This window comes from Mustela nivalis, assembly GCF_964662115.1.
Source record: "Mustela nivalis genome assembly, chromosome: 1".
Lineage (NCBI taxonomy): Eukaryota > Metazoa > Chordata > Mammalia > Carnivora > Mustelidae > Mustela > Mustela nivalis.
The window spans coordinates 158,454,045-158,473,355 of NC_139020.1; the positions used below are offsets into that span (position 1 = coordinate 158,454,045).

At 52.7% G+C, this 19,311-nt stretch overlaps 1 long non-coding RNA gene across 1 annotated transcript in view; it reads left to right on the forward strand.

Annotated features, from left to right (window-relative positions):
• The first annotated feature begins 12,898 nt into the window (after positions 1 to 12,898).
• LOC309872653 overlaps positions 12,899 to 19,311 on the forward strand; it is a 54,588-nt gene continuing 48,175 nt past the window's right edge. The window contains exons 1-4 of the long non-coding RNA XR_014316038.1: positions 12,899 to 13,039; positions 13,640 to 13,780; positions 17,933 to 17,988; positions 18,087 to 18,614. This is a non-coding gene — a long non-coding RNA (uncharacterized lncRNA). The remainder of the gene's footprint in view (positions 13,040 to 13,639; positions 13,781 to 17,932; positions 17,989 to 18,086; positions 18,615 to 19,311) is intronic.

Sequence of the window (19,311 nt, forward strand, 5' to 3'; positions counted from 1 at the left end):
CCTATGTAGATGTTGTCTGTTTGCTCCTTGCCTTTCAAAAGTGCCCCCCACCCCCGCCCCAAGTGATGGAATGCCCAGACTTCATCTCCTTGTCAACCAGGACATGTGACCAAGCTGGCCACCATGAACACCTTAATCCCTTGGAGGGGTGCTGGTTGGTCTCTGAGCAGACATAGGAGCCATGAAGCGCCAGTCAAAGCTATAGGGAGGGCCCAGGCCCAAAACAGTAAGCCTAAAACCTCTAGGCCTTGTAGACCCTGCCTGAAACACCATCCCAGCCATCCCTGAGGATGATGGAGACAGAGAGAAGGATGAGTTTCTAATGACACCCGGCAGGGGTCTGGATCTAGCCATACTTGAAGCTTCTCTTTGGACTTTTCAGTTGTGTGAGCAGGTCCATTCCCCTTTTTCTGCTTTATTCACATGGAACCAGGTCTCTGCCCATCGCAATCACAAGATCCTGATGGGCAGCCCAGATCTCAGGTCTCCTGCCCCTGGAAGCATTGGAGCTGAGAAGGATTTTAGAGGTCTTTTCTTCCATCCCTCTCCTATTTTATAAATGGGGAAACTGAGGCCCAAGAGATGGGAGGTGATGAGCCTAACATTGGTGAGAATGTTAGTGGTGCTCTCTGGTTACTTATGTCTACCTTCCTGGGAGAGAACCTTCTGTGGGACATGGGGGGTGGGATGTAGTTGGGATCCTTCCCAGAAGCAGAGAGCAGCCAGAGGCAGGATGAGGTATGACCTTCTGGAGGAGAGGAGGGAGGCAGTGCACCCCTCGTGGCCAGCCCCATCCGCTGCTTGGTTACCAGTTGCACTCATCCAGCATGGGACAGTGGCTGGCATTCCCCAGCTGGTATGCACTTGAGCCCTGACCTCGGGCTCTATTGGCAGGGCTCTGTCTTCCTCCTGAGGGTTGGCACAGCACTGTTGCCAGTGGAGTGGACTCTGGAGTCACGTTGCCTGGGTTCCCATCCTTCCCAGCCAGTCACCAGCCATGTGATCTTGGGCTAGTTGTTGAGCTTCCCTGGGCTGCCCTTTCTCTGTCTTCATGATGTGCGGGGGTGGGGGGCTGGGGTGGGGTGCCGGGGAGCCAAAGCACATTCCGAGAAAATACGAGGCTGTGCATCCACACGGTCTGGTCCCGACCAGCTGGGTTAAAGGAGGTAATATTGTCAGAGCACAGAGCCTTGTGAGCATGGCCTGCTTCTGGCTATGCCCAGGCCTATGCCTCCTCCCTGGCCTCTCTGGTCCCGTGTTTATCCCACCACCACCCTTCTCAGCCCAGCAGCCTAAGGAGCCTTTTCCACGTTGTAAGTCTGATCATGTTTCTCAAATGTTTAAAAGCTGCTGAAGAAGCTTACCATGCAGCTGAAATGTTCCTCTGTGTCCCACGTTCTGGAGAATCCAGATGGGTAACAACCCACCCGAGCCTAGTGGAGGGACACAACACCATTCCACTGTAATCCTGGCTTCTGCAGGTCAGGACTTTGGGCAGGCCCTGGGGGGGACGCAGTTCATTTCTGCTTTGTCAGGTCTGGGCTCCAATGGAACGATCGGCATGAGTGACTACAGGTGGCTTCTCTGTGCAGCTTGGCCTTCCTCACAGCCTGGCGACTGGGTGTGGAGAGCCGGACATGGGACTGGCCAGAGGCTATAGGGTCTCGCCTGACCTGGTCCTAGGAGGTACAGGATGTAGCACTTTCATGGTACTCTGTTGGTTGAAGAAGGCACAGGTACCCTCAGTGTCAAGGGGAGGAGACACATGGAAGAGTGGCAGGGTCACATCACAGAAGAGCATATACAATGGGGGATAGCGGGTGGCTGTCTTTGGAAAATATGCAGCTGTCTCGTCCACATATTCTGGCCCTGATGCATGCATCTGAGGGAGCTACTCTCAGAACCCGAGTCCCTCCCTTCCCCCCGGGCCCTCTCTCTCTCTCACTTGTTTCCAGGCAATGATCTCTCAAACACACTGAATGCATGGTACCTCAGGGCCTTTGCACTTGCTGATTTTGCTCTCTCCACATGGCTGGCTCCTTCCACTCAGTTCTCAGCTCAGTCATCACCTCCTTAGAGAGGCCTTCTGTGACTATCAATCTAATCAGTGCCCCTCTCTAAGAAAGCCCTAGAAAAGCACCATAAAGAGAAAGATCATGCAAGCCACATATCATTTGAACATTTTACTGTAGTCACATTAAAAAAATTAAGTTTATTTATATATTTATCTACATATTTAATGTAATTTATCTTTGATATATTTTAATTATCCTAATATGTCCAAAATATTACCATTCAATATGTAATCAATATAGAAATATGAATGATATATTCTTACATTCTTTTTATTATACTAAACCTTGGAAATCTGGTGTATAATTTATGCTTTTTGCACGTGTAACTTCAGAAGCTACATTTTCTTTGGAAGTACTTGATCTGCACTTAGATTTGATAAAATGTACTGTTGAAAAGGTAGATTTACATACCCAAGTTGTTCCAAAATATTTTACCTGATTAAAACATCTCTTTACAGATTTAAATTACTTAAAATTCAATAAAATGAAAAACACAGGTCCCCAGTCTCAGTGGCCATATCACCAGCAGTCAATAGTCATGTTTAGCAGATACAGAACATTTCCATCCTCACGGAAGGTTCTAGGGGACTCTGCTGTTCCAGAACATTTCCTGCGCTCCTGTCTGAATAGCACTCGCCACTGCCTGCATCAATCTTTTTCTGTGTGTGCACTTGCTTATCTTCTCTGTCTTCCTCCAAACTGTAAGCTCCACGAAGGCAGGACCTGTGAAGTTTTGCTTCGGCCCAGAGAACCCTGTCTGTCACCCACAAGGTGCTAGACTGTAGCTTATTAAACATATACATGAAACTAAATCCAGCCCATGCTTTGTGTTCTCCACAAATGCTCAGCACGGCCTTACTCTGACTCTTACAGAGTAGGAGACTCAGAGAGGCACAGCCACTTCCCAAGGTGGCAGAGCTGGAGAACACCAGGGCAGAGTGAGGCTGGTGTGTCCCACGAGAACGTAGTTCTGCCTCCCCCAGGCCAGGTGGCTTCCCAGATGACAAGGGCATGGCCCCTGCCCTGGGAGCCTACAACCTATTGGGGCAGATGGCCACGAACAGGATGGGGAAAATGTTGCAGGGGGCATGAGCGGGAAGCCTTGAGCAGAGAACTCCATCCAAGTTTGGAGGGAGACTTCATCGAAGAGAGGACAGTTGTTTCAGGGACAGGAGGGACAGTGAGCTAGCTCACTCTGGCCCAAGAACACAACGTTTAAGGGCTTTCATGGCAGAAGGGGAGCAGGTGCACTTTGGGTGTGGCTGGGGGCTGGTGTCTGGAGGCCTCCTCTCCAGCCCTCCATTCCGCTTCCCTGTGTGTTGGGTCTTCTCCTGAGCAGCTCTCTCCAGGCCATGACGTGCGACACTCCAAAGAGAGGGAAGGCAGCTGCCATGAGTCCCAGAATTGTGCCTCGCTTGGCATCTGGCCCAATGACTACCTCTGGTCCAAGAGACACCATGCCCAGCCTGGCTAGGCTGAAGGCAGCTCCAAGACAACTACATGCCCTGGGAGTTGGGGTGTCATCATGAACACGGGGAGTTACTCTTCACGTCAGGTGGACAGAGACCATGAAAGCCATGAGCAGGAAGAAGAACCACACAGGAGGATGAGGGGAGGAGGGGTGATCTTTGCAGACTGAAGGAGCAGTGGGAGGCAAAGGTGGGGTGCCCTGGAGTGACAAGTACAGAGTCTAAGGCCCAGCAGATCATGGGGCAACAGCGTTCTGCAAACTGTGGAGTCCTCCATGAATCCCAGTTAGGACACTCCCAGCGGGGAAAGGGGTGAGTGCCCTGGGGTCTTCCTTGTCTACCAGGTACAGCCTCGCTGGCTTGCTCCAAATCTGAGTTGGTTGGGACACATCATCCTCCTGGCTGCAGAGGTGGGCGTTGGGGAAGGCTCTTTCCAGGCGCGTTAGCAGAGACCAAAGTTCTGGGGGCTGTTGGTGGTGCTTCCCTCCACCATTAGAAGATGTTGTGGAGGGGCGCCTGGGTGGCTCAGTGGGTTAAGCCTCTGCCCTCAGCTCAGGTCATAATCCCAGGGTCCTGGGATCGAGCCCCGCATCGGGCTTTCTGCTCTGCAGGGAGCCTGCTTCCTCCTCTCTCTGCCTGCCTCTCTGCCTACTTGTGATCTCTGTCTGTCAAATAAATAAATAAAATCTTAAAAAAAAAAAAAAAAAAAGAAGATGTCGTGGAGGACGATGTGGCCTCATGATGGGGGAGGTTAAGACAGGCAACCGGTGCTCTGGAATTCGTGTCCCTTAGGGTCCCCAGACCCATGGACCAATAGCAAAGGAGACCGGACCCCCTGCCCTAACCTCCTGGTCCAGAGTGCCCACGTGGCTGTGAGGAGGCCCGGTGTCTAGCGCTCAGTCATGCAGATCCCCTTCCCCTCCTTCTGCAGGGCCTGCCCCTGATTATGCCCGAAAGACAGCCTACTAGCTCCCTCCTGTACAGAGGGGATGAAACCCGCCCTGCATGGTCATTGTTATGCATGTGCACGTGAGTGTGTGCCCACGTGTGCACTGTTCACTTCGATTGGATGTCTTCCTCGCGTGGGGAGTCTACGGCACAGTCTTTGAACATACTCAGCATTGAGCCTGGCTTTGGGATGGCCATGATGGATGCCTATGTTAGGGTCCCGCTCTAAGGCTGTGCCTTCCTCCAGCTTATGCTGTCCCCACCGCAGCCCAGGGAGTTGTCCCCAGGGAAGATGCCAGGCTCACAGAGGGGCAGCCTCTCAGCCAGCTTCACCCAGGAAGACCTGCTCTGGTCCGAAGCTGCGCCCGACCCCCACTCACTCCGGAGCAACCTTTCTTTGTGCCCCTCCCCATTCAGCTCACTCCAGGCAGCGCTCTCATGGGGCCTTTCCTCTCCACTGATCAATATGCCTAGAAATTCTCTTCTGATGGTTTCCCTAGCAACCAGCCCACAGGCAGCTGCCCTCGGTCGGCCTGCTTTCTGATCTGAAACCCAGCCCCTCCGTGGTGCAGCCAGCATCTCCCGTGCCAGGATCCTCTGGTCAAGTGGTTGATGCTGATGTGGCTTCCTGGGGCCCCCAGGCCTTGGGTTGGGTTCAGCTGCAGAGGCTGCAGTGGTGTGGGGGGATGCCGAGCTGAGGGGACCATCTGTTGTGGGCTGGGGCAGGGAGCCGGTCCCTATATGTGACCACTGGTGACCCGGGCACTGGGCCATCAGAACAGGTGCGGGAGTTGGCAGCCAGCACTGGGCCAACTGCTCTAGTCCTGGGGAGCCAGCGCTGTCTTACCCTGCTGTAGAGGAGGGACTGCACTTGGAGGAGGCTCTCGCCCTGCTGCGGTGGGAGCTTGGCTTTGTGTGAGTACAGAGTCCCTGCCTGCCCAGGAAGGCAGGGCTGAGACAGGTGGGCCCCAGGGGGTCCCTGGAGGTGGGGGCATCAACAGACCCCTCCTTGAAGGGCATGCTGTCCCAGGTGCTGGGGGCTATCAGCAGGGGCCCTCAGTGTTGCCCCAGCTGCAGATGACCCCAAACTCCCCTGCTTGCCCAGAGCTGGGGCTGACCCTCCAAAGAACTCCTTGGAGAATCCAGCTCTGCTTCTCCTGGGGCCCATTGACCTCTTGCCTCAGTGGCAGAGAATTCTCCTCAGTTGGTGACTCCAGTTGCCATCTTTTTGCATGTGAAGGGTCAGGACAGGCATGGGCCCAGTTCTGAGGCCTGGGGAAGTTTGCCAGCACCTTTGGGGAAGATCTCCTGGAAGACAGAGCCTTCTAGAGACACAGCCCCTCCTCCTGCCTGGGTGGGAAGCCTGCTGAAGGAGCCTCTGACAGCCCAGGCCATGTTGGGGGGGAAGGCAAGGGGATGGTCCCAGAGACCCCCTCACCCACACTGGGGCCTGACTTCCTTCCAGACTGAAGCTTTGAAGCTGACTTTGCTTTGGAGTGCCACCCTTGCATGTCAGTGCTCACAGGTGGAAGGCCTGTCCTTCCCCTGTGGTCCTTCTGTGTTCATCAGAGACCCCACGGAGGGGGGTGCTTGATTGTTCTGTTTATGTTTCAAGGGCAGGCCTGACTGTCAGTCATTCACACCTGAGTCCCCAGTCTCTGCAGACTCTGCCCTGCTGCCCCTTCCAGTGCGGGGAGTAGGGCTGAAGGCCACCCTGGATTAAGGCCTTCTGGACCACCACCACCAAACTAAAGGCACAGAAGACACTGGTAATTCACATGCACTCAGCAAGGATTAAAGCCTGGAGATAAACCTGGAGGAGTGCAGGTACCCTCATGGACATGTGCAAGGAGGGCTGGTAGGCAGGAAAATGGGCTCCCTGCTCCGGGGGTCAATTTGGTAAATGGATCAACACCATAAGAACGTTTATACCTGTGGACCCAGAAATTCCACATCTGGGGATCAATCATAAGGAATAATTTCCCAGTACCAAAAAAGAGGCTGTATGTTTGTTGCGTGAGCTAGTGTATTTCAGCTCTTGAGGAACAATTGTTAGATATTCGGGAAAATTTGCCAGCCAACTGTTAAACTGTTGGTCGTCTGACATTGTCGCAGGAGGCGTATTTACACCACTGAAAGCGGCAGATGTTCAAGTCAGAGCCTTGGATCTTTTTTCAGAGCTGGTGTGGCTTGGTGCCTCTGGCTCCCTGGGCGTATTCCATAGCCCCATAATGAATGGGGCTCTTCTCCACATACCAGCAAGGAACACTCTGCAGTGCATGTTGTTAACTGAGCAAAGCGAGCTGCATGCCACCATCCATGGAGAAAACAGAGTGCGTATTGTCATGTCTGTGTTTACTGTTTTCCCACGGAAAATTTGGGTACCACCGGTTGCCTTGGAGGCTAAAGAAGTGGGGATCAAGGTCGGGAGGGACACTTACTGTCTTCTGTATACTCTGTTATGGTCTTGGAAGTATTTATCATATACTTTCTTTTTTAATTTGAAAGACAATAAAAAAAGAACAATCTTTTGAAAATTGTGTTCATCTCACTGCTATTCATGAGTGCAAAAAATAAGAAGCAACATAACTGTCCAATTAAAGGGGATTGTCGAGATAAAGCATGGTAATTTGTCTGGTGGAACACCCATTGCAAATGGATGCCTACAAATTATTTATTATGACAGGGAGACGACTAATGAGAGTTTACCTGGGGAAAAAAAGCCGATTATATAATTATATATCCAGTCTTATCTTGACTATAAAAATTAACAAAACTGCAGACTGGTGGGAAATATGCCAAACCATGGACAGTGTGTTTTGGTTGGTGTTATTTTGGGCAATTAACATTTTCTTTGTTTTTCTCCCTGTGCTTTTCAAATTTGCCGTGTTGAATGTGAATTCCTTTTATAATCCACCCTCCAGATCTTGATTTTATTAGAAGAGCTGAAGCCGGACATATCTGACGCCCCAGACACGGGGTGGCTCCTACCACCCTTGCCTCTGGGCCAGAGTCCGTCAGAGCCCTGTGTGCATTGGCCTGTGGCTTCTGCAGCCTCTGACCACCCCGCCCCATACTGGCCCTGGGGGTGCTCCTGGCCTCTCCACTCCCTGTTGACCTTGAATCCCACAAGGCATGGGCTCCTTCTCCAGCCCCTGCTGCACCCTGAAGTCTGGAGCTGCACAGTGGGGTTGACGACAGACCTCCCTCCCCCTTCACCTTGTCAGGACGGGTGGACACAGTGAGGCATGCGTCCTGCCTCAGGACTTGAGAAACAAATGTTAAATTTTAAAAAGTCAAATTGAATCTGGTTTGGGCAAAGGAGGATGGATGATCCTATTTCAGCCATTCCGGGGACAGGCTCCCCCTTCTCTGTGTGGTAGGGATCCCAGAAGAAGTTGGGAGGGTCTCATGAATAGCTTGGGAGAAGGGTGCAGGGGGCTCTCTGCTGCTTCTCTGGGCCCAAGCCTGGCCCCTCCTTTCAGACCAGGCATCTCTAACGAGGACTCGGAAAGTAGTTCTTCCCCAAAGTACGTGCATGTGCTTACACACACATCTACACACACGCAAAAGGCTGCCTGTCTGCCATACCTGAGACCCTCATTCTGGGTTCTGAGAGCCAGTAGCTAAATAGGAAAAGTTGCCTACCCCTGGGAGCTGGAACTCTGAGCAGTTGCCTCTTGGTGCCTTTGCTTTCTCATCTGCGAAACGGGGCCATTGACAGCTCTTACCAATAAGTCCAGTAAGTGAGGCAGTGCAGGAGCTGAGCTCAGCACTGTGCTAGCCTTGATGGGCACTATAGATGTGGAAAGTCTTGTCCCCCAACCTGGGATGGGCCCCCCTTGGTTGGGATTGCTGTACTTGGTTTAGCCCCTGAGCCACCCACATCTGGATGGTTATTCTCCCTGAGCCCCACGCTGTGAACTGGTGGCTAGACGCCACTGTCCACTCCTTATCCTCCAGCCCTGATGCTTTGTCTGTCTGTGATGTGGGGCTAACATTTAGACTTTTGCATATTTCACACAAGTCTTAACTTCTGGTTTCCCTTGAACCACTGGAGCCAGGGGGCTGGGCTTGGCACCTGGGGATGCAGCTAGGGTCTGGGAGCCAGCCCTGTGGGTGTGGGACCTGCAGTCCTTACTGTGACTGGCCTTCTGAGAACAGAGGTCTCCTGAAGTTTCTGTGAGCTGTGGGGTGCCCAGAACTGAGGAGGGGAGGCATAGATAGCTCGCAGGGTCCCCATCTCTCCTGAGCCCTGGGTCCCTGGGGAGGCCATCCTGTCCCCACACCAGGTGCTGGCCGTCTGGGCTCAGGAAATGGCCAGCTCCTGTCTTCCCACCTTCCCTGAGGACAGCAAGTCCCAAGATTTGAGGGGTGGCTTAAATCTCACTCTCTGTCTTTTTTTTTTTTTAAGATTTTATTTATTTGACAGAGAAGAGATCACAAGTAGGCAGAGAGGCAGGCAGAGAGAGAGGGGGAAGCAGGCTCCCCGCTGAACAGAGAGCCCGACGCGGGGCTTGATCCCAGGACCCTGAGATCGTGATGACCTGAGCCGAAGGCAGAGGCTTTAACCCATTGAGCCATCCATGTGCCCCACCCCCTCGGTGTCTTGTTTGAGTCCTGGGTGTGTAGACCTGCATGCCGAGCAGAAGTAGTGACATCACGGGGCTGCCTCTGGGAGTGGCCCCAGTGTCAGTTAGACCCCTGACCTCCAGGTCCTGCAGGAGGCAATAGAGGTGACCTCCAGGCCCGAGGGACACAATCCTTCGCTCAGTGGCCCACAGGCTGGCAGGCAGCAGGCTGGAAGCTGGAGCTCTGAGTGCCCTGCAGATGCCCCAAGCGGCTATCCCTTCCTGCTGACCTTAATGCTGGCCCAGAGGTGACAGGCTAAGCCTCATCCCCCTTGAGCCCATGTCCCCTGCCCGCTGGCTGCCAGCACCTTCTCCCAACAGCTCCCATGGCCTCCTGCAGTCAACATCCTGCCTCTTTGTTTCTGTGGGGTCCTTCTGCACGTCCGCATATTGTCCCCACTCTCAGCATGTGAGTGGCACCATTTGCATTGGTTAATGACCACCCAGAAGTCCCTGAGTTTCTGTCTCACTCTGAAATCTTCATTGTGCCTCTGGAGGTCCTGCAAGCTACATCTGTGATGGGCCTTAGCTTCTGCTAAGTCCTGCAGGCAGTGTCTGGCCCCAGCGTCTGGTCAGTGGCCCACTGGGGTCTCTGGCTCATTGTCCCTATTGCCTGCTCTGTGCCAAGCTCCAGGCTGGGCTAGGGACATAAAGGTGGACACAGCCTTCGAGGAATGCCTGGGCTGGGGGGATGGGTTGGGGAACACACAAATGGACACAGACTATTAGAACCCAGAGTGGGAGGTGGTCCCTGCTGTGACCTGACCCAGCCTGCAGACCAAGAAGGCTCCTGGAAGTCTTGGAAGATGTGCTTGAGAGGTGAGAGAGTGAGCTCCAGGCAGCAGGAGTGGCAGATGTGAAGGCAATGAATTTGGGGCGGAAAGGAAGGAAGGGAGGAGGGTCTAGGGGTAGGGAGTGAGCAACGAAGTTGTGGCTGGGAAGGGTCACAGGCACAGGCAGCTCCTCTTCCAATGGCACCAATTGTGCCACTGGAAACTGAGGCCAGTAGAGGTGGGACCAGGGCTCTGACCCAGCCCCTCCGCATCTAGCCAAGTGGCCTTGGGCATGTTCCATCCCTCTCTGAGCCTCAGCTTTCTCATCTGTGAAATGGGGCCAGTGAGCATTTGAGTCAGGGACTGTCCATTTAGACACCACCACAGGGGCTCCCAGAAGACTTGGACAAAATGCCACAGCAGGCTAAGTTTGGTCCCATCTGCTGGGGGCTTAGATCGTGGTACTCCTGTCAAGGTGATGCTTGCAGAGATCCCTGGCAGGTCTGGCCCCCTTGAGGCCCCCAGGAGGAAGAGGGAAAATGCTAATAGCTTCCTCTCCTCTGCCCCCCAGGCACAAGTCAGCCCAGCTCTGTCCCCCTCCCCAGGGAGGGTCAGTACCATAGGAAGAAGGTCAGAGTGGCAGGGTGGGGGACTGGGGCTAGTGTCATCTCTTCTTAGGCAGCTCTAGTATCTGATTGAGAGCAGTTCTGTTCCTTTTTGGGTTGCTATTTCTGCATAACCTACTGCCCCAAAGGTCAGGGTATAAATCCATCTTATTCTGCTCCCAGAGTCTGGATCTGACCACAGGAAGGGTACACAAGACAGGTGCTCCATGATGTCTGGCCTCAGCTGGAAAGTTTGAATCTGGAGGGACTCATCTGGAGGTTTCTTCCTACACATGTCTTGGTGGGGAACACTTGTGGGCCAGGGCTGCCTGTGGGGCTGCTTCATGGACTCTGGAGTCCCTCACCATGTGGTGGCCTCAGGGACACAGACCTTTCCGTAGAGCTTCGAGGCTCCGAGAGCCAGAGCTCTAAGCCTCCCCTGACTGCGACTCAGAAGCCACGCTGCACCACCCTTCCTACACTCTATTGGTTGAGCCGGTCCCAAGCCCATCCAGAGTGGGGACCCAGGGCCCCCCTCTCACGAGGAGCAGTGCTAAGGAATTTGCAGACATGACTGAGGGGCACTGTGCACGAATTGGCATACTATGTACTTTCTAGGATTCTTGGCAGAACCCCCCGCCCAGAAGCTCCTCAATGGGATGCTTGACTTTCTGCAATTAGTGTTTCATTTCTTTGACTTGAGAGTTTGATCCCTGTTAAAAATGTTATATCCCAAAAAAAGTCTCACTGTCAGCCTTCTTCATCACGACGGCCTCGGATCCTCTCTGAGAAAGATCTTGCGTCAACCCCTGGCAGATCCCAGCCTCCTCGGGATAAAAGTCAGGCAGTCAAGCCCATTCACCTCTCCTGCACCCTCTTCCTCCTTCTCCACTCCTCACACTGTACCTTCTCCATGGCCAGGACTCGGATCCTGTCCCTTTCTGTACCTGGGAAACCTCTGCTGAGACCCAGTGTCCCTTGGGCAGGTCCAGCTCCTCCCTATTCTAGGCACCCTTCTGCCCTTTTGCTCATTCTCCCAACTTGGTCCCTGTCAGTCACTGGCTCCCGAAGTAAGTATGTGCTCTCTGGGGGCACAGTGTCCGCTATCTGAGCCAAAATAATTTGTAAGAACACACTGGATGCATGGTGCTGGTCTTGCTGGGGCTTTCAGCCAGAATGCCTACCTATCTCTTCTCCTCCTCCATATGGCCTGGGCTTCCTGGTGATAAGGTGGCGGGGTTCCAAGGATGAGTGTCCCAGGGAGAGAGAAGAGAGAGTGCCAGGCAGAAGTCACATAAGCCACATTGCCTTTTAGGACCCAGCTTTGGAAGACACAAAGAGTCACTTCTATTGTATTCCTTTGTTTGACCTTTGCATATCAATGTCATGTTGTAAGACAGAGGATGTTGGTGTGACCACCATTGGAAGACACAATCTGCTACCCTAATATTCATGGCGAGGAGTTAGTTATTTAGATGGTCCCTGTAAGGAACGCGTCTGAGAAACTGTCGATGCCTAAAAAATGTTCACTGTTATTATTAAGTACTGGAAGGATTGATATCTGGTACTATTGGAACTTGTCTTGGGGAAAGACGGTCACAGAAGATTTTCTAAAGGAGGTAACATTTTACCAGAGATCTGAGGCAAAGTGTCAGGGGAAGGAGCTCCAGGCAGAGTGAATGGCATGTGCAAGGGCCCTGAGGCCAATGTGTGTTGTGTTTTGTGTGTGTGTGTGTGTGTGTGTATAATGAACTAAAAAGAAATGTGTCCTCAAGGACTGTTGTTTTTTTTTTTTTTTCCCCTAGAACTAAATGAAGAAATGAAATCTTGTCTCATTTCAGGGTGAGGAGGACTACACCATGTTTTTAGCTGCAACAGGGACCTGCGGTTGGCCAGGGTGTCGGGGTGGGGGCAGTGAGTGAAGCCTCAGTGCACCTGCTCCCGCAAGGTTAAGGGGGCAGCGGATGGAGGTCCAGGCTCTCCAAGCACAGCCTCTGACCCAAGGAACCCCGCCCAGCACTATGGTCGCCACCCACCCTGAATATCGGAGGCTTGGGTTGAGGAGAGTGGGTCCCCTCCTGTCCAACCCTGTGGACCCGAGTATTCATTCTAGGACAGCCACTCGCCGCCCCAGCTCTGAGGGTGAGCACCTGGCTTGGGCTTCGGGTTAAGGCAGTCTGAACTCCTGCCGGACCCTAAGACCTTTGCTCCCCTGAGTGCTAGGATGGGGGTTGGCCTTTCTGTTCCCTTGGGGGCTGGGGCACAACAGCTCAACCCTTCCGTGGGTGGGAGTGGGTGACAGTGAGCCTTCCCCTCCCTGTCCCTCATGCCACTGCCCGGGACAGTGGGAGGAACGGTTACCTCCTAGGGCTACTGTGTGTCTCTCTTTGTCTCAAAGAGCCTTGAGAGACAGCAGAAGAGAGATTTAATTGCAGCCTGCCTGAGAACCTCAGAGGCACTGACCTTCCTGGACACACCCCAAGCTTGGCACGCTTTAATTAAGAACAGAGTGCTGATTGGAGGAGCCCCGTCAGCCTGGTAAGCAGAGCCGCCATGGGATGGCCAGCTGACCCTCCCCCGGGGCAGGGGGGCAGGGGGTGGGATCTGTGTCTTCACGGAGGGTGGCAATTTAGACCACGGTTGCTAGTTGTTATTTTCTGATCCACTGGTTGTGAAGGGAACAAATGTGCTCCGGAGCTGCCCTTTCTGGCAACCCACCTTGTATCCATCCTCCAGCTCCTTTTCTTGGTCAGCATGTCTGTGTGACATGCTGGGCAGTGTGGGACTATCTCCGTGGCTGTGCCACGAGGCTGTAGACAAAACAATGTGAGACCCAACTGATTGGGTATCCCTGGCCCTTCCTCCCCAAACCAGAACCTTTATCCATTGGGGCAGCACAGCATGGAGACTGAGATCAGACCCTGAACCTATGAATTCCTGACTGTGTGACCTTGGGAAAGTCATTCAACCTCTCTGAGCATGGTTCCTCACCTGAGCAGCAGCTTCTTGAAAATGCCTGAGAGAGCACAGTGCCAGGTGTTGGACCCAGCTCCTGTCCTTGTCCCACCATCGGCGTGGACCTGGGGCTGGGGGTGCCTAGTGAGGCACACGTGCACACTGACTGCTTACCCCCTGCAGTGCCTGCGTCTTTCTGCTCCTCTGCCTGAGGTCCCTCTCCTGTGTCAGAAGAGCCTACCAGCGTGGAGGTTTATTGATTCTGTACACCTGCCTCCCTCCAGCAGCCTTCTTTCAATAAAGGATGGGAGTTGCAGCCCCATGGTGGGTAATTTTTTTTTTTTTTACTGTTAATTTGTTTATATTATTTTTATTTTATCTTATGTAGTTCTTTTGTCCTTAGGTTTATCTAAAGAAAGATAGAGTCTAATTATTGTTTTTTTTCAAAATTTTTAATTGTGATAAAATTTACGTAGCATAAAATTACCATCTTAACCATTTTTAAGTGGATATAGTTAAGTACATTCACACCGTTGTGTAACCAATTCCAGAACTTTTTTCATCTTGCAAAACTGAAACTCGGTGCCCATAAACATGAACTCCTCATTCCCCTCCCCCAGCCCCAGGCAATCACCCTTCTACTTTCTGTCTCTAGGAATCTGACTGCTCTAGGGAACAGAATTGCTGGGTCATAAATTATTTCTATGTTCATCACTATTCTACATAGTTTTGATTTGCATTTACCTACTGATCACTTTCTGGAATAAAACCTGTATTTTTTTTCAAGGCTGGTTGTACTGTGAGAGAACATTTAAACTAGCGCTAACAAAAATGAAAACTTATTGGCTCGTGTAACTGAAAGTCCAGGATGATTTTGGCTTCAGGCATGGCTGGATCCAGGTGTTCAAATGATGCCTCTCCACTTCTTGGCTCTGCTTTCTTCTGGGTCGGATTCATTCTAAGGCAGGCTTTCCCCATGTAGTAGCCAAGGGAATGACTGGTAACTTCACGGTGATAGTCTTCCAAAAGAAAAATGATGTCTCATTCCCAATAGCTACCGTTAGAGTCCTATAGAGGGTTCCCAGTGAGCTAAGTGTGAAAATGCTCCACTGGTCACTGAGGGCAGGGGTATGAAATGGTCTGACTGAACAGGCATGGGTCAGGAACTGGGCTGGGTCAGTTCCACTTGGGCCATGAGCCCTGAGAGTGGGCCCCCAGAGCAGGTGTCCACAGCTGGCATCAAGATGATGCTGCTCTGTCTTTGGCTGCTTTGCTGGGTTTCCTGCCTTGCCATGTAGCCTTTGTCTCATCGTGGTTCCCTGTTCCTGAGTGCATAGTCATCAGTCCTCCTGACCCCGCCCTCCCATCAGGGCAGCTCCTCAGCTGCCATCTGGATTCTGGGAACTGAGAGGAGGCCATTGGCAGTAGGGGACATGGGTTTGACCAGTGACTGAGCAGGTGTAGGGAATTAGCATCACCTGATGGGAGGGGATGGGTACAGGGCCAAGCCTGTGCAAAGCAGGTGGCAGATGGCCATTTGAGCCAGGACCCTAGCTGCGGGGAGTCTGGGTAGAGTCTGGAAGAGGCCTGTGGAGACCCTGAAGAGCATCCAGGACCAGCTCTCAAGTCTCTGTGGGGCCATTCAACAGAATCCACTCTGGACACTGGGGTTGTAGAGATAATGCAGACACCTTATGAAGGCAGATAATTAGGCAGGTTAACTCAAGTGACTGTCTCCTAAGAGTATTGAAAGCACTCTGGGGACAGGGGCTGGCTAAGCAGATGACTTTGACTCCCACACGATCCAAGAATCCCTTAGATGTGGGGTACGGCTGTGGCACTCAAGGAAGACTCTGGCATCCCAGGGCCAGGCCTGCGCAACTCTGAGACGAGAAGGCAGGGTTGCTCCTGTGCCCCTGACTCCCCATCCCCCTGGGTGGGCCCGAGGCAGGCAGACCACCTCAGCCGAGACCCCAGCACACCCGCAAAGGAGGGGCAGACGTGTGTGTTTTATAATCAGAGTGAATTAGAAGTCCTATTGCGCTGGGAATTCTCCTCTTCCAATTTTGCAAACTCTCTGGAGATAATTGGAGGCCCCCTGGTGTGTCAGAACCCAAGGCTGGGAATCCTGGGGCGGGGGCAGAGAATCGCTGAGGGAAGAGCCATCTGCTCCTGTTCCCGGCTCTCCCGAACCACAGATTTTAAATGTGCTGGTTAAGTCGTTTCTCCCCAAAGTCTTCCCGTGCCCAGGGACGATTTTGAGATAGATGGCTCACCCCAGGATCCAGCTAGGTCATGCCTTTCATGCTATAGGTGAAACTGAGGCCAGAGAGGGGAAGCTACCTGCTCAGAGCTACGGGCACTGGGGAAAGCGAATGCAGGAAACAGATAGGGTAATTGCGGGGCAGAGGATCGCCCTACAGGAGATGAGATCAGGGGCCTCTGCCACTTGGGAGAGCACCAGGCCCATACTGGAAGGTAGGGGTCAGGAGCAGTCAAGGACGAAGATGTCATACCCTCTATCAGGGTCACCGAAACAAGCCTCTGTCTCATGCCAGCCCCTCCAGCCACAGTTTTGTTTTCTCTCACCCACCAGCCCACCCGCCCTTCTCAGATGAGAGCTAAGTTGCAAAATGAAATCACAAATTCAATACACTGGGGCTCAGTGGGGATAACAGCTTGATGTGTGAATCCTTCACCTACCCCCCCACCCCCCGCCCACGTACGCACACACTGGGTTTAATAGTGGATGACACCTGAATTCAGGACTTAAGAACTCAGTTGCCTGCAGGGGCCAGTAGGTGGCACAGACAAAGAACATGGGTGGGGGAGACTATAGGGAATAGTGGAGACTCTAGTAAACACTTGACTTAACAGGGAAACCCCTGCTGTTTCCAGGCAACTGTTGCCACGCCATGGGGAGAGGGCATAAGTCTTTGGCTATTTCAAAGGAAATCGACGATTCCAATTTTTAAACAAAGACCTCACGTTTTTACACATTGGCAACTTGTTCACATTTCTATAAGACTTGAAGAGGGTCGGCAGGCTGGATTTGTGCTGGAGCGCCCTTCACTTGAGAAAGGGACTGGTTGGTGATAAAAAATCCTGAGTAGAGGGGGAGGGGGGGCAGAAACATTTTAACGTCTGGCAGTTGTAAGTAACAGTAAGCTCCTAGAGGCAGTAGGATACAGAGATAAACTAGACAAATCCAGGGCTCGTGTTCTAGTGGGGAGCTGTGGTGACACAAATGACCACACCAGTCATGACTTAACTACAGGGTAGAGGTCCAACACTTAGTGGAGCCAGGCACTGTGCTGGGGGATGTCTCCCTGATCTCATGAGCCCCCCAGATACCCTGCTGTCCTCCCTGGGGGAAGGTGAGCTGACACCCATGGGTGACTGTCTTTACGACTCTGGAGATGGGAGAATAGGGAGGGAGACTGTGGCTTGTGCCATGTCATCAGTGCTTGCTGAGGCACCAGCACTCCTCACACGACCCTCAGTGCTGGGTGGGGTTCCCATGAGTAGGTAAGGGGCAGCTCTAGCAGCATTGAACAGACACATCCTTCATGCTGAACACATACGTAGACGTGTGTCACAGAGCAAGACCGAAAGAAATGCAAATCCTATGTACTCGCCATGCAGCTGTTTCCATGAGCGCCGACTGGTTTTGTCACTGTGGTCTTGAGCACCCTCAGCTATAAAGCTGCGGCCATGTTTTATATGAGCCCACCATGCTGGGCATGGTGGGTGCCCTGATGGGTTGTTGGCCTGAGGCTGGCCGAACAGAGAGCTGCCCTGGGAGGTTTTTCAACTAGAACTCAACAGGAGCAGCGGAAGCTGCCAGTGGCCCTGCATCTCACACTGCAGAAGACGCCAGTTTGCAGTGAGGGAGCACGAACCCAACCAGAGAGGCACCCACATGGGAATTGGCAGGGGTGTCCCAGTGGCAGGGTGCCCTGGTCCCTGATGTGTCCCCGTCCCTCTTTTTATGAGACACCTGGATCTTTCTAAAAACTATTTTTTTAAATTTTAAAAAATATTTAAAAATTATTTTATACTTGAATTTAAAAACCTGTGCTAAAAAGACACATGAGATAAAACTGGACATTTCAACCATTTATTAGTGTCCAGTTCGGTGGCATCAAGGACATTCAAGTTGTGCAGCCATCCCATCCCCAGAACTCTTCATCCTCCCCAAACTGAAACTCTGTCCCCATGAAACACTAACTCCCCCTGTCACCCGCATCCTCCCCCCATTCTACTTTCTGTCCCGAGGAATCTTCCGAGGTGACTCAAGGGATCTCATGTAAGTGAAATCACACAGCGGGATCCTTTGCGACTTGCTGATTTCACTTACCACAATGTCCTCAATTTAACAAGGACATTTTGCCCCAGCAAGTTCAAGTGGGGATTTTGTTGCTTGCAACCAAAACGACACTGATGACTAATTTAATCACTATGACTTTTTCCTAGCAACTGAATTTAAATGGTAACATAGAACACTGTTGAGAGAAACACCTCTGTATAAGGTCAGTACCTTTTCTTCCAGGAAATCCAACTGGTTCAGTCACTGCCTGACAGAAATGTTGACTTTCTTTCATTTTTTTCTTCTTTTGGTTGTCACCAGTCTCATCTTGCCCGCAGCCTTGCCGCCTACAGTGCTGAGCATCGCTGGTCTCCGGCCCACAGACGCTGGTCAACTGTGACGTCCCCCTGGGGGGGTTGCTCCGTGTGTGTGACCGAGCCCCGAGTCTGACACTGCTTGTGATGGGCTCCTCCAGGGGCAGGTCGGACAAGGCTGGAACCATTCTCAGACCGACTGCGGCTTTTCCTCTCCACCCTTAGCAATTCTCAACACCAACATCTCTGCTAGATCTCCGTCTCCTCTGTGGTTTGTGCCACCTGCTTTCTGCTGACATACAGACTCGGGTACCAGCGGGGTCAAATACTCCACCACATGCTCAGCGATCCCAGTGACAGCTGCCTGCTCCATGCCTTTGCCTGTCCCGAGTCCTCTTGTCTGTCTGAGCCTTGTCCCCAGCCTGCCCTTCCTCGGTCAGACATAGAGGTCAGCGATCAATGGACCACACATCAGGCCTGGAGTTTGGGATGTGTTTGGAGGATACTCGAGGCCAAGGTCACATTTGGATTCTGTGTAAGTGGGGGAGTCAGGGCAGGGGCTCTATGGGGTCCGCCGGTGCTGGGGACCAGGTGTTGCCAATCATTCAGAGCAGTCCTCCCCCACCTCAGGAGAAGGGCCCTGGAGCTAGTGGCAGCTGCTGGTTTGGGTTTATGTCACACTCCCTCCAACTCAACAGCCCCCTGGCCAATGACTTGGACCACTGTGGGGGTGCAGAAGGCCAGCCCTAAGTGTACGAAGAGCTTTGTGCTGTGGTCCTGCCCTGGATCTCTGTGGGGATTGGGCTCCAGCTGAGAGAGTCCGTTTCTTCCCTGTCTGTCCCGTGTGACCCTACCTGTCCCATGTGATCCTGTCTGGCCGTGTGACCCTACCTGTCCCATGTGATCCTGTCTGGCCGTGTGACCCTACCTGTCCCATGTGATCCTGTCTGTCCCGTGTGACCCTACCTGTCCCATGTGATCCTGTCTGGCCGTGTGACCCTACCTGTCCCATGTGATCCTGTCTGGCCGTGTGACCCTACCTGTCCCATGTGATCCTGTCTGTCCCGTGTGACCCTACCTGTCCCATGTGATCCTGTCTGTCCCGTGTGACCCTACCTGTCCCATGTGATCCTGTCTGTCCCGTGTGACCCTACCTGTCCCATGTGATCCTGTCTGGCCGTGTGACCCTACCTGTCCCATGTGATCCTGTCTGGCCGTGTGACCCTACCTGT